The 14,591-nt window shown below is 43.9% G+C and overlaps 1 protein-coding gene and 1 pseudogene across 1 annotated transcript in view; both read left to right on the plus strand.

Moving 5' to 3' along the window:
* Positions 1–14,591, plus strand: part of LOC126088213 (monocarboxylate transporter 9) — a 687,744-nt gene that overhangs the window by 82,121 nt on the left and 591,032 nt on the right. The window lies entirely within an intron of this gene.
* On the plus strand, positions 7,424–7,541 carry LOC126089583 (5S ribosomal RNA; annotated as a pseudogene).

A 14,591-nucleotide genomic window follows, 5' to 3' on the forward strand; every position in this document is an offset into this window, starting at 1 on the left:
AGGAATCAAGGAATATGGAATCTGCCTGCTGCCGCCATACATGGTTTGTAGGATATCATTTGAGAAAAGGGCAAGTTAAGTTTCGCAAGAGCGATGCTTTCTAAATCCGTGCTGATTTTGTGGACAGAAGCTCTTCCTCTCAAGGAAATTAATTATATTCTGTGAATATTTTCAAGGATTCCGCAGTAAACCGATGTTAAGGATATTGGTCTCTAATTTCGGGTTCGTTCTTTTAGACTTATTATATGCGGGAATTACTTGCTCTTTTTTTCCAGCCGCTGGGATTTTGTGCAGGGCGAGAGATTAGTGATAAAACCGAAATGGGATTCCGTCTCGACTTGGCGACCTATTTGTTTTCAACTCTTTTAGTTGCTTCTCTGCGCCACGAGTGGCAATTTTTATCTCCTCGAGGCGGGAGCCTGCACGACTGTCAAACGATGGTATGTTTGTACGATCCTCTTCCGTGAACGCCATCTTAAACGTGAAATTTAAAACTTCAACTTTCTTTTTGCTGTTCTCTATTGCTGCACCAGACTGGTCGACGAGCGTCTGGATAATTTTCGACTCGCTTTGTGAACGCTCTAGCCTTCAGCCGACCAGAGAACTGACTTTCCCAGCAACCACAATCTTTACCGCTGAAAAATAAATTCTATCGTTTTTTCAATCAGTACCAATACGACATTCCTCGTATTATATTATGTGTCGTGGTACGCATTCTTCTTCCAAAATGTTCAGCGAAGGCTACCATTAAAGGCAGTCGCGCGGTCTGAGGCGCCTTGTCACGGTTCTCGCGGCTCCCCCTGTCGGAGGTTCGAGTTCTCCCTCGGGCATGGGTGGGTGTGTTGTCCTTAGCGGAAGTTATTTTAAGTTAGATCAAGTAGTGTGTAAACCTAGGGACCGATGACCTCAGCAGTTGGGTCCCATAGGAACTTACTACCACCATTGAAGAAGGAAAACAGAAGATTCAATATAAGTACCACTGTTTGTCTCCAAAGCAATCTCGGAAGGTGAGTGGATAGCACACATTCGGAGGCAACAAGGAATAGTCAGTTTGTTAATGATACAAAGTGTGGGGAGGTAAAAATAATAGTTGTAGACCTAAATATGAACACAGTAAGCAAACTCAGATGGTTGTATACGCTAGCACAAGATATAACTTGGATCACAACTGAAAACGACAACAACTAAGAACTGTCCACTAATTGATTACATGATGGATTGGATACTTCAAAAGCACTCAAAGGCTGTTCGCGAAAGACGATGTCCTCAGTACGGAATCGCAAGGCAGGAAATAGTAGAGAAATGCAGAAAAAAAAAATAAGTTCGACGCTTCGCGCAGGGGCAGGCAGTTGTCTCCCATTGTAAATGAAGGTGACGTATTGCACATAATAGGAGGAAATCCTGTTACTACTGGGTTACACAACTAATGATAAATGACTGAAAGAAGTAACACAAATAAAGTATGTCATAGTACCCGTCCGAAGGAAATATAGGGGAATAACCACATAAAACTAGTAGTAGGAAATGTGGAAACCAGGACAAGATGTACTGGAAGAATCCTAAGGATTTGGTTTCAAAAACACTCGTTCGAACAACTTTGAGTATTAGTCTTCAGTATGAGTCCCATTCCACGAACGATTAATAGAGGGCCGGCCGGAGTGGCCGAGCGGTTCTAGGCGCTACAGTCTGGAGCCGCGCGACCGCTACGGTCGCAGGTGCGAATCCTGCCTCGGGCATGGATGTGTGTGATGTCCTTAGGTTAGTTAGGTTTAAGTAGTTCTAAGTTCTAGGGGACTGATGACCACAGCAGTTAAGTCCCATAGTGCTCAGAGCCATTTGATTAATAGAGGTGACAGAGAAGACCCAAACGAGCCCGGTGCTTTTCGAATTCTTTTAGTAAAATGCGAGGACGTTACACAGACGATCATCCAGTTCCAGTGGCATCCATTATAAGGAGGGGTTTTGTTGTTGAAATTGCGGCAGCGGAGTTTCCACCCTGAGTCCATAGAAATGTTACTTCCTGCCACATGCCCCTTGCAAAATGACCATGAGAAAATCAGAGAAATTAGAGCTGCTATGGAGCTTAGCCGATAGTCATTCTGCCCACGAAACACTTACGAATAGAACTTGAAAGGGGGAAGAACTCTTGGCTACATACCATAACGTGGCTTGTAGAATATAATTGTACAGTACAGTAAAAAAAACCCGCCTACATGACTTGGGAAGGAGGGTGGGGGGGCAACGGAACAGAGAGACCACCGTATTATCCTCTCCCAATGACGTCATTTGCTTGCGTTACAGAGCGGCGTGGGGTCAGCATACCGCTATCCCGGCTCTTATCAGTTTTCGTGACCTGGAGCCGCTGCTATCCGGTCAAGTAGCTCTTCAGTTGGCCTCACGAGGCCGAGTGCATCCTGTTCCATTCCTCCCACCAAAGGAAAAATCTCGGGCAATACCGGGAATCGAACCCGGCTCCTCCGCACGGCAGTAAGCCACGCTGACCACTTTTTTTTTTTTTTTTTTTTTTGTAATCTCATTTTGTTCGTTATAGTTCGTTGCAATTGTTCGTGGCGGACGTCCTCTGACGCCCGTGAAAGTTCGTTATTGATCCATTCACGCAGTTTTTTTATTACAGAGGGCAGCTAACCCTCTGACCGAACACGCAGAGCAACCGTGCCGGCACTACTCAGTTACCGCGGCGGACATAGTTGTACACGGTGGGCTAAACAGAACTGGCTCGGAAAATGTTTTGTTCACCTTAGATTAGGCAACTCAATTTACATCATCTTCATCTGGGGCAGATGATGTATGTTGGGTTGTCAATCTTAAGGTGTACGAAATGTTTTCCGGGCAAGTTTTATTTTGGCCGCCTTATAAAAGTTGTCTGGAACATGTCTTGAAACTGTGAATATATTTATCTCTGACTGCTAGACTATAGCGGAGGTTGAGGTAGTTAACACACGAACGGTTTCGGGCTCTTACATGCCCATCATCATGTGTTATAACTTTGTGCTGTGACCCAAAGAGACGCGGTGGACGGTTACTCGTTCAGTACTCGACCACCGCGGCGCTCGAGTCACACCTGACGATGGCCATGTAGGAGCCCGAAACCGGTCCTGTATTAACTACTGAAAAATAAAAAGAACCTAACAAATGAAGCGGTATTTTCAATCACTGCTATAATGTTCAGCTGCTGATGTTCCTCCGGCAGGACTCTTTGCACTAGCGTGTAGTTTTCTCCAGTTCTCGCCTCTAGCGAAAGAAACATGGCATTAAGGGGGAAACCACATTAGGAGGCTGTTTGACACAGATTTTTTTGGGTGGGAAGAATTAATAAGAATTTAATCAAAGTTTGACATCATTTCATTCATATTTCGAACAGTTTTTGTGGACTTTTTTGAATAATTTCAGCCAAAAATAACAAAGTCACGCTGTGATGTCCGCTGAAGTTAGTGAGTATAGTTCTCCAATTGCGTGCAGTGTAGCCATTCCGATTTTCATCTGAAATCCAAATGGTTCTGATTTTACGTTAATAACTTATTTTATAAGAATATAAACGTCAATTCAGGTGAAGATAATGAAAATTAAAAATTTTGCAGGCGTTGGAACAATTTATTCGATTTTTCACGATTTTTCTCTAATTATGCAAAGAAAAATAACCTTAATATCATCTCACAAGTTGGTTCATATAATTCGCAATTTTATGAAGAATCATACTATCAATTTTCTTAATGATCGGTTCTATACTTTTTGAGTTAGACTGCATGCAAATGTGAAAATAGCCATTTCGAGATAAACGCGTTTGAAAAATAAATTCTCGGAAACTAGAAATTCAAGGAAGTTAACAATAATGTAAAATGCTTACCGATTAATCTGCGATTCCAGCACCATGTAGTATTCCTTCTTCTTTCTCATAGGCTTTGCTTTGTGCTTGCAGCAATGCTTTCCGAGCTTTCCGACCTTCCTTCGATTCCAATGAAGTACGTCGATTCTGTCGGCTCACACGGTGGTTGTCCATTTGTTCGACATAATTGAAGCTTTGCGTGCTTACTGCAATTCCTGCCTCGTTCATGACCGTCAGAAGGGATAAATTTCCTTCATTGAATAAGCCCGCTGCTAAATACGATACCAATTCAACTACTTTTATTCCGGAGTGCGAGTGTTTAGGAGGCAATCACCAAATAGTGGAATCAAAACTTTCATTCGCATTTTTTGTAGCCACCTAAACATCTCTCCAGTAATTCATCCCTTGACATATATTGGAAGAATTTCCTTCTGTACTTGGGGTGCAATGGAGTGGGGTGCAGTTCATGTTCCATTCTAAGGGCTGTTCGCTTCTGCCACTCGTACCAGCTGTCTTCTCTCTCTGGGCAATACTCGTGTCGAGGATTTTCATACGTGGAAATCATATGATAGTATGGCGCCATAATTGTATAATGCGCACTCGGTTCTATGCTCATAAAATCTCAACGAATGAGAATTTCACTTTGAAATTTTGATAGCGTATTCTTGGATAGTTACGTTAACGATTTATGCAATAAAAATCAGATTTTTTGAACCTGCTAATTTGGTTTCCCCTCTTAACCCTGCCGTTCTCTTTGGGTTATATATGACCCGAAATGCCGGCCGCGGTGGCCGAGGGGTTCTAGGCGCGTCAGCTCGGAGCCACGCGGCTGCTACGGTCGCAGGTTCGAATCCTGCCTCGGGCGTGGATGAGTGTGATGTCCTTAGGTTAGTTAGGTTTAAGTAGTTCTAAGTTCTAGGCGACTGATGACCTCAGAAGTTAAGTCCCATAGTGCTCAGAGCAATTGTTTTGACCCGAAATGGCTATCAATTTCATTGCTTATAATTTAAATATCAATGTATCTTTATGAAATTTGGTGACTTTATCTGAAAATGCAAGGGCAATTAAAAAAGTTTAAAATACTTTACGTAATTTGGTCATAAACCTTAATAGTTACATACGTGACGTTCAAGCCATAGTGACCCGACATTAATATGGTTACTCTAACGTCAAATACTTTCTGGTTGTCTGTTATATTTTATTAGTAATGACTACCATTGTTCACATTACTCTCAACAATCAACAAATCAACAACGACAATGAGTTCACAACAATGGACTTGTCTTTAGCACTTGTCAACTGTTCGAATGTCTCTGCTCAGTTTGAATTGTGACACTTTCGTTTGTGATGAGTCTGAAATGCAACATCATGGCGATTACATCACTGACTGACGCTGAGTTGCAAGAATTAGTAAATACCTCAACAGAAGAAGGACCACTTTCCGAGTTCGAAGATCGTTTCAGTAACGCATCTGAAAGCGAGTGTTCTGGCGACAGTGACGATAGTCCACAGCCTGTTCAAAATAGAGTAGTGACTTCTGTCTCTAAAAACGGGGACAGAAAATGGCAGTTGCAACCACTAGCACAATACGGTCGGAGGATGGCATTCACGTATCGTACAGCCGTTACGGCGCCCTCCATGACCACCATCGGCGTACGTCGGCCCTACATAACGCCACCCCAAAACAGCAGGGAACCTCCACCTTGCTGCATTCGCTGGACAGTGAGTGTAAGGCGTTCAGCCTGACCGGGTTGCCTCCACACACGTCTCCGACGATTGTCTGGTTGAAGGAATATGTGACACTCGTCGGTGAAGAGAACGTGATGCCAATCCTGAGCGGTCCACTCGGCGTGTTGTTGGGCCCATCTGTACGGCGCTGCATGGTGTCGTGGTTGCAAAGATGGACCTCGCCATGGACGTCGGGGGTTAAGTTGCGCATGATGCAACCTGTTGCGCACAGTTTGAGTCGTAACACGACGCCTTGTGGCTGCACGAAAAGCATTATTCAACATGGTGGCGTTGCTGTCAGGGTTCCTCCGAGCCATAATCCCTAGGTAGCGGTCATCCAATGTAGTAGTAGCCCTTGGGCGGCCTGATCGAGGCATGCCATCCTGTCTCTCTGTATCTCCTGCACGTCCGAACAATATCGCTTTGGTTCGCCCCGAGACGCCTGGACACTTTCCTTGTTGAGAGTCCTTCCTGGGACAAAGTAGCCATGCGGACGCGATCGAACCGCGGTATTGACCGTCTAGGCATGGTTGAACTATAGACAACACGAGCTGTGTACCTCCTTCCTGGTGGAATGACTGGAACTGATCGGACCCCTTCCGTCTAATAGGTTGGTTACATCTTTGGGTGGGTTTAGTGACATCTCTGAACAGTAAAAGGGACTATGTGTGTGGTACAATATCCACAGTCAACGTCTACCTTCAGGAGTTCTTGGAACCAGGGTGAGGCAAAACTTTCTTTGATGTGTGTATAAAAGACAATGTCCTGACTTCCTAGTGACTGAGTGACTGACTCATCATCGCCCAAAAGGCTAAGGACAGAAACTTGAAATCTGGAGAAGGTGTCGATCCTATACTTCAGATGTCGTTTAAGAAGGAATTTTTCGAAATTCCAACCCTAAGGCGGTGAAATACGGGACGAAAGGTTTTTCTGCAAAAATTGTCTAATAAGGCAGTTTTGAATCTAGAGCTCTGAAAGTTGGTATTCGGTTTCTCGGTCAAAAATAAAGAAATATGTGCTTCAGCAGTTTTGGAAATTTAACCCTGTGGGGTAAAATAGTGGGTGGAAGATTTTTTAAAGATATGCCATTATTAAAGAACTGCTAAAGTAGTTTTAAAGCTACTTCGATGAAAATTTGTATTTGACTTCTCGGCTACAAGTAATAAAATACGTCTTTCAGTGTTTTTGGGACTTGAACCCATAAGGGGGTGGAATAGGAGATATTTTATGAAAATATTTTATTATAATAGCTTTTTTAAAACTAAATCTACGAAAATTTAAAATTGAATTCTCAGAAAGAAAAAAATCTCTGTTTGAGTGTTTCTGAAAATTCAGCACCTGTAGGGGTGAAATGGGGATGAAAGTTCTTATGGAAATTAGTCATTCTGCAGGCATTTTTGAAGCTAAATCTATGAAAATGTGTATTTGGCTTCTCTGTTAGAAATAAAACATACGCATGTCACTGTATTTGGAAAGTCAACCCCTAAAGGGGCGAAATAGGGGATGAACCTTTTTATGAAAATAGTTCATTGCGAAAGGATTTTTAAAACTAAATCTTTGAAAACTGTTGTTTGGCTTCTCAGTTAGGGATCAAAACAATATGTTTCACTGTTTTTGAAAATTGTACCACTAAGGGGGTGAAATAGGGCCAGATTGATTCACTGACTGATGACCGCCCAGCACAAGCCGCTATGGATAGAAACTTGAACTTTGGTGAGGATGTGGATTTCGTACTGTGGGCGACGTTTAAGATGGTATTGTCCGAAATTCCACTCCTATGGGGGTGAAATGGGAGATGAAAGGCTTTTGAAAGTATGTCGCTATTAAGGGGAGTTTGAAGCTAGAATTAGAGCCAACGGCCTTGCCGCAGTGATAACACCGGTTACCCTCAGATCACCGAAGTTAAGCGCTGTCGGGCTGGGCTAGCACTTGGATGGGTGACCATCCGGTTAGCCGAGTGCTGTTGGCAAGCGGGGTGCACTCAGCCCTTGTGAGGCGAACTGAGGAGCTAGTTGATTGCGAAGTAGTTGCTCCGGTCTCGGAAACTGACATACGGCCGGGAGAGCGGTGAGCTGACCACATGCCCCTCCAAACCCGCATCCAGTGACACCTGTGGGCTGTGGATGACACGGCGCCCGGTCAGTACCGTTGGACCTTCATTGCCCGTGTTTAGTTTGCAGCTAGAATTACGAAAACTGGAATTTCGTTACTCAGTCAGAAAATAAAAATTACGTGTTTTAGCAGTTTTGGACGTTAACCACTAAGGGGATAAAATAGTGGGTTAAAATTTTTTGAAAATAAATAATTACTAAAGAACGACGAAAGCATTTATTAGACTACATTTGTGACAATTGATTGTTTGACTTCTCAGTTACAAATAGAAAAATACGTGTTTCTGTGTTTCTGGAAACTCAACCCCCAGGGAGTGCAACAGATGATGAAAATTGCTAAAAAATATTTCGTTACATTAAAAAATTTTAAAGCTAAATCTATGAAAATTGATATTTCACTTGACTGTTAGATATAAAGTCGCCGTAGCGACATTAATTTCAGTAATTAGTGGCGCAATTGGCCGTCGGCCTCTCCCAGGAGCAATTCCTAAATCGCCATTTAATTTGAACCTCTGAATCGTGTGCTTCAACCCCGTTGCGGAAAGAGGTCCTCCACGTATTCCTTCAATACCTCGATACTCACGAAGAGTAGCAGCACTATTGCTGTTGTTTTGGTAAAACAGAATTGCAGGTAAAAGCCCTGCTCACCTAGTCCATACGCATGTTGACTGCAACTGTAATGTTACCTGATGCTAGTGTTTCAAACCTACGTTGCCGTGTCAGTACCGAGGCCTAGCGGCCAGTCATGACACTAACACTACTAACAACGCAAACCCTGCGGCCCACAATAACATCGTTCCTATAAAATTGGGTACCCATCCGATATATACACTACTGGCCATTAAAATCGCTATACCACGAAGATGACGTGATACAGATGCGAAATTTAACCGACAGGAAGAAGATGCTGTGATATGCAAATGATTAGCTTTTCAGAGCATTCACACAAGGTTGGCGCCAGTGGCGACACCTACAACGTGCTGACATGAGGAAAGTTTCCAAACGGTGGCTCATACACAAACAGCAGTTGATCGGCGTAGCCTAGTGAAACGTTGTCGTGATGCCTCGTGTAAGTAGGAGAAATGCATACCATCACGTTTCCGACTTTGATAAAGGTCGAATTGTAGCCTATCGCGATTGCGGTTTATCGTATCGCGACATTGCTGCTCGCGTTGGTCGAGATCCAATGACTGTTAGCAGAATATGGAATCGGTGGGTTCAGGAGGGTAATATGGAACGCCGTGCTGGATCCCAGCGACCTCGTATCACTAGCAGTCGAGATGACAGGCATCTTATCCGCATGGCTGTAACGGAAACGGATAGTGCAGCCACGTCTCGATCCCTGAGTCAACAGATGGGGACGTTTGCAAGACAACAACCATCTGCACGAACAGTTCGACGACGTTTGCAGCAGCATTGACTATCAGCTCGGAGACCATGGCTGCTGTTACCCTTGACGTTGTATCACAGACAGGAACACCTGCGAAGGTGTACTCAACGACGAACCTGGGTGCACGAATGGCAAAACGTCATTTTTTCGGATGAATCCAGGTTCTGTTTACAGCATCATGATGGTCGCATCCGTGTTTGGCGACACCGTGGTGAACGCACATTGGAAGCGTGTATACGCCATCGCCATACTGGCGTGATGGTATGGGGTGCCACTGGTTACACGTCTCGGTCACCTCTTGTTCGCATTGACGCCTCTTTGAACAGTGGACGTTACATTTCAGATGTGTTACGACCCGTGGCTCTACCCTTCATTCGATCCCTGCGAAACCCTACATTTCAGTAGGATAATGGACGACCGCATGTTGCAGGTCCAGTACGGGCCTTTCTGGATACAGAAAGTGTTCGACTGCTGCCCTGGCCAGCACATTCTCCAGATATCTCACCAATTGAAAACGTCTGGTCAATGGTGGCCGAGCAACTGGCTAGTTACAATACGCCAGTCACTACTCTTGATGAACTATGGTATCGTGTTGAAGCTGCATGGACAGCTGTACCTGTAAACGCCATCCAAGCTCTGTTTGTCTCAATGACCAGGCGTATCAAGGCCGTTGTTACGGCCAGAGGTGGTTGTTTCGGGTACTGATTTCTCAGGATCTGTTCACCTAAATTTCGTAAAATGTAATCACATGTCAGTTCTAGTATGATATATTTGTCCAATGAATACCCGTTTACCATCTGCATTTCTTCTTGATGTAGCTATTTTAATGGCCAGTGGTGTAGGTTTCCGTCTGAACTGGATCAAGTGACGAAGCTTTAATTATAAACACTCGGTACAACACGAACGGCGATAGTCGCAAAAAATTTCCCTCGGGCATAGCCAAATTTAACATCTGTCGACGTCTCTTCATTCAAGATGACATGTCGCGTCCTTCCTACAAAGAAATCTTCATTCCAGTCACAAATTTCGCTGTCGATAATAAGCTTCGGTGCGGCACTAAATCAAATGACTTTCAGAAGTCGGAAAATACTGCATCCACCTCGCTGCAAGGTTTTCGGGTTGCCATATAACAAAAGCTCGAGCTGTCTTTCACGTGATCGATGTTTACGGATTCCTTGTTAGTCGGGAGGGAGGAAAAAATACCACTCGAGATACCTGTTGCTGGTCGCGGCTTATCTTCCGTGCATTTACACCATGTCGTTAAGATACTGACCCATTCGCCGACTAATTGTTCGCACACTTCGTAAAATCACTCGCCGTGAGGTGTTGGCGCGCTCAGCGACGTCATCGTGAGTGGGGCAAAACAGTGGCAGAACACCAGGTTAGAGCTCCTGTTAGAGGATAGGACGATCGGAGTTTAGTAGCGTGGTCGATTAGTCAATTTCAGATGGAGCAGGAGCTCAGATTCTTGAAGGAAATCAACCGTGTCATTTTCAAACAAACAATGCCAAATTTTTCTGTGAGTGATTCGGAGAAACCACGGAAAATTTAAATTTGGTGGCCGGACGAGGATTTGAACCGGCGTCCTCCCGAATGAGAGTCCAGTGCCTCATTAGTCCCTGGCCGAGATCGATCGGCTCCTCCCACTTGCTACATGTCGGCCGCGCGTATTCGCGTAATCACTTATTCACGAAGTGTCAAGCTAGCCGCTAAATATCGGTGACGTCCTCATAACAGCAACAGCCGCGGCGTTGCGTAAACACGGCGCCCGTTACGAAATGGAGGGCGTCGTCGTTATCGACTACCGTGACACGTTGCTCAACGGGCTTATCGCCGCGCACGCACGATATCCATTGATGGTGGGGGTATCTACTAAAAGCCAACAGCACTGCAGCGTGTCAGCCGGCCGGAGTGGCCGTGCGGTTCTAGGCGCTACAGTCTGGAACCGGGCTGCCGCTACGGTCGCAGGTTCGAATCCTGCCTCGGGCATGGATGTGTGTGTGATGTCCCTAGGTTAGTTAGGTTTAATTAGTTCTAAGTTCTAGGCGACTGATGACCTCAGAAGTTAAGTCGCATAGTGCTCAGAGCCATTTGAACCATTTTGCAGCGTGTCGCAGCTTACGGCCGCCCGCGTCTAACACTTTCGCCCAGAACTGTACTTAGCCGACAAATGTCTGATATTGTACGTTCTATAGTTGCTGCCTTGGGAAACCACTGATTGCCTGTTGTGGCACAGTGGTCAAAACGCTGAAGCTGCTTTCGGGAGATATGGCTTTAAAATTTCCATTCCGCCATCCTGATATCCCGTAACTTCGTTAAATCACTTACAGCGAGCTTCTATGCCGTCTCTAATGAACACGTCATCGACAGGACCTCAAATCCTACATTTTCCTTTCAACTATGTAATTTACACTGCTTGATATTTGCTATGGGTCATAGACGCTGTTCGACAGGAAAAATTACGGGCAATGATAAATTACATGAATCAAAGCACACACAAATAGACGTGGAGTGATACATTTATTACGTAAAATGGTACAGATTTCACCATATGGGAAGGCATTCGTGCACAGGCGTTGCTGCAATTACCACGTCTCGACCGCTACGGTCGCAGGTTCGAATCCTGCCTCGGATGTGTGTGATGTTCTTAGGTTAGCTAGGTTTAAGTAGTTCTAAGTTCTAGGGGACTGATGACCTCAGAAGTTAAGTCCCATAGTGCTCAGAGCCATTTGAACCATTTGAACTATCATTCGTCGGGTGTTCCGTCGCAATTGCCAGTTGCTCCTTAGCAAGTATCAGTTGTTCCTTAGCAGTTATCAGACAGGGTGTTACTACGTTTAACTCCTAAGTCAATAGACTACGAAGTCACAGAATTGCACCTGTAGGCACCTGTAAGAGACTTTCGGAGTAACTGAGAATCCACATTTACTGAAATAGTCCTCTACAGATTCCAGAACATGTAATACACTACTGGCCATTAAAATTGCTACACCAAGAAGAAATGCACATGATAAACGGGTATTCATTGGACAAATATATTATACTAGAACTGACATGTGATTACATTTTCACACAATTTGGGTGCATAGATCCTGAGAAATCAGTACCCAGAACAACCACCTCTGGCCGTAATAACGGCCTTGATACGCCTGGGCATTGAGTCAAACAGAGCTTGGATGGCGTGTACAGGTACAGCTGCCCATGCAGCTTCAACACGATACCACAGTTCATCAAGAGTAGTGACTGGCGTATTGTGACGAGCCAGTTGCTCGGCCACCATGGACAGACGTTTTCAGTTGGTGAGAGATATGGAGAATGTGCTGGCCAGGGCAGCAATCAAACATTTTCTGTATCCAGAAAGGCCCGTACAGGACCTGCAACATGCGGTCGTGCATTATCCTGCTGAAATGTAGGGTTTTGCAGAGATCGAATGAAGGGTAGAACTGTTCGTGCAGATGGCTATTATCTTGCAAATGTCCCAATCTGTCGACTGCTAGCGATACGAGGCCGTTGGGATCCAGCAAGGCGTCCCGTATTACCCTCCTAAACCCACCGATTCCATATTCTGCTAACTGTCGTTTTATCTCGACCAACGCGAGCAGCGATGTCGCGATACGATAAACTGCAATCGTGATAGGCTACAATCCGACCTTTATCGAAGTCGGAAACGTGATGGTACGCATTTCTCCTCCTTACACGAGGCATCACAACAACGTTTCACCAGGCAACGCCGGTCAATTGCTGCTTGTGTATGAGAAATCGGTTGGAAACTTTCCTCATGTAAGCACGTTGTAGATGTCGCCACCGGCGCCAACCTTGTGTGAATGCTCTGAAAAGCTAATCATTTGCATATCACAGCATCTTTTTCCTGTCGGTTAAATTTCGCGTCCGTAGCACGTCATCTTCGAGGTGTATCAATTTTAATAGCCAGTACTGTATAATGATTCCGAAATTGATTGCAGCATAATTTGAACATAGGAATAAAACACATAATTCACAGGAGAATACATGGTGTTTTTCTCTGTATTTTTCTCTATGACTTACAGAATAATAAGTGACATGAATATTTATTTAGATAGCAAAACATGATAATCATTACTCTTTTTAAGGAGTTGTGAACATTGCTTATTTACAAGGCACTGCACCTATTAGGCATCACCGACATCTTCCAAATTTCTGTTGTATGCTTGTCTTAGCCAGAAATGACAAACAGAAGTGGTAACTCAAGATGGGCGATTGTTTAGAAAAAGTAGCATTTTTGACGTGTGTTTGACGGTGCATGAGACATTTCTGTTAGCGTAGTTCCCAGGCCTTAGTAGGCAGAGTGAAAAGAGTCGTTAGTTCGGGTCCCAAGGTGCAAACTTTATTCTCAATTTTTGCGTTACTTACACTGAAAATAAACCGAATTATTAGCAAAGCAACCCACTCGTATACAGCGCGGTACAGTGTAATCCTTTCTGCAAAGTTATTGCCAACAGTCTACGTATCGTTGCAAAAGAGTACTGGCTCTTTTGACCGACGATTCAGAAAATGGTGGATGAGTACGCAACAAAATATAAAAATGTCATCATTACTTCGTCAAAATCTGGGAAATAACATCCCTATATAAAAATTTGGAAGACAGAGAAATCCATAACTATACAAAGAAATTTTTCAAGATGGGGGAGGATTGCCATCGCGCAGTATTAAAATGATTTCTCTCCACCCCCCTTCCCTCACCCTAAAATTCCCTTATCAGGTAAAGACTTTGATCAAAAAACTCCATGACTGCTCCTATCTCATCGAGAGAAAGAAAGGTGTCATATCCCGAGAAGAGTGCATCAGAATACATTCAGTTTTACATCTCCAGCTATTCTGACCAATATTTGTCGAAATGATGCGTTACGCGTGATTTTCTGCCAAAATGTGCCATAAGATCAAACCTTTTATGAATACAAGGCAAGTTTATTTTATATAGAAACTTTTCAACCATCACGTAATTGTATTACGTGTGCAAAATGCCTAGAAAATTATTGGTTTCTCTGTTTTTCACGATGAATATCACTTCAGAACGTATAAATTATCAGCTGTAAAATAATACAAGTTTCTAATTTTATGTGCCAAATTCTCGTGTACGTCTTATAACACCTTCCTGCAAATTTATTTCAAATCCCAGATTGTCCTTCGCATTTTCGTTTCACGGCTTTTATGAGAATATTAATAAATACGGTATATTGAATATTATTTCGGTTTATTTGCAGTGTAAGTAACGTAAAAACTGCAAAAAAATCGGCATGGAGAGTCGACCCCACGACCCTACGGTTACCGTCCTATACTGTTTTTACTGCGCTAAGATAAATTGAAGAGTGCATCAAAATACATTCTGTTTTACATCTCCAGCTATTCTGGCCAATATTTGGCGAAATGGTGGGTTACGCGTGATTTGGTGCCAAACTGTGCTGCAAGAGCAAACCTGTTATGAATACGCCAAAAAATGCTTTTTTCTCTAATCACCTGGTCATGTCTGTCACCATTTCTG

Source organism: Schistocerca cancellata, chromosome 6 (genome assembly GCF_023864275.1).
Source record: "Schistocerca cancellata isolate TAMUIC-IGC-003103 chromosome 6, iqSchCanc2.1, whole genome shotgun sequence".
In the NCBI taxonomy this organism is placed as follows: Eukaryota; Metazoa; Arthropoda; class Insecta; order Orthoptera; family Acrididae; genus Schistocerca; species Schistocerca cancellata.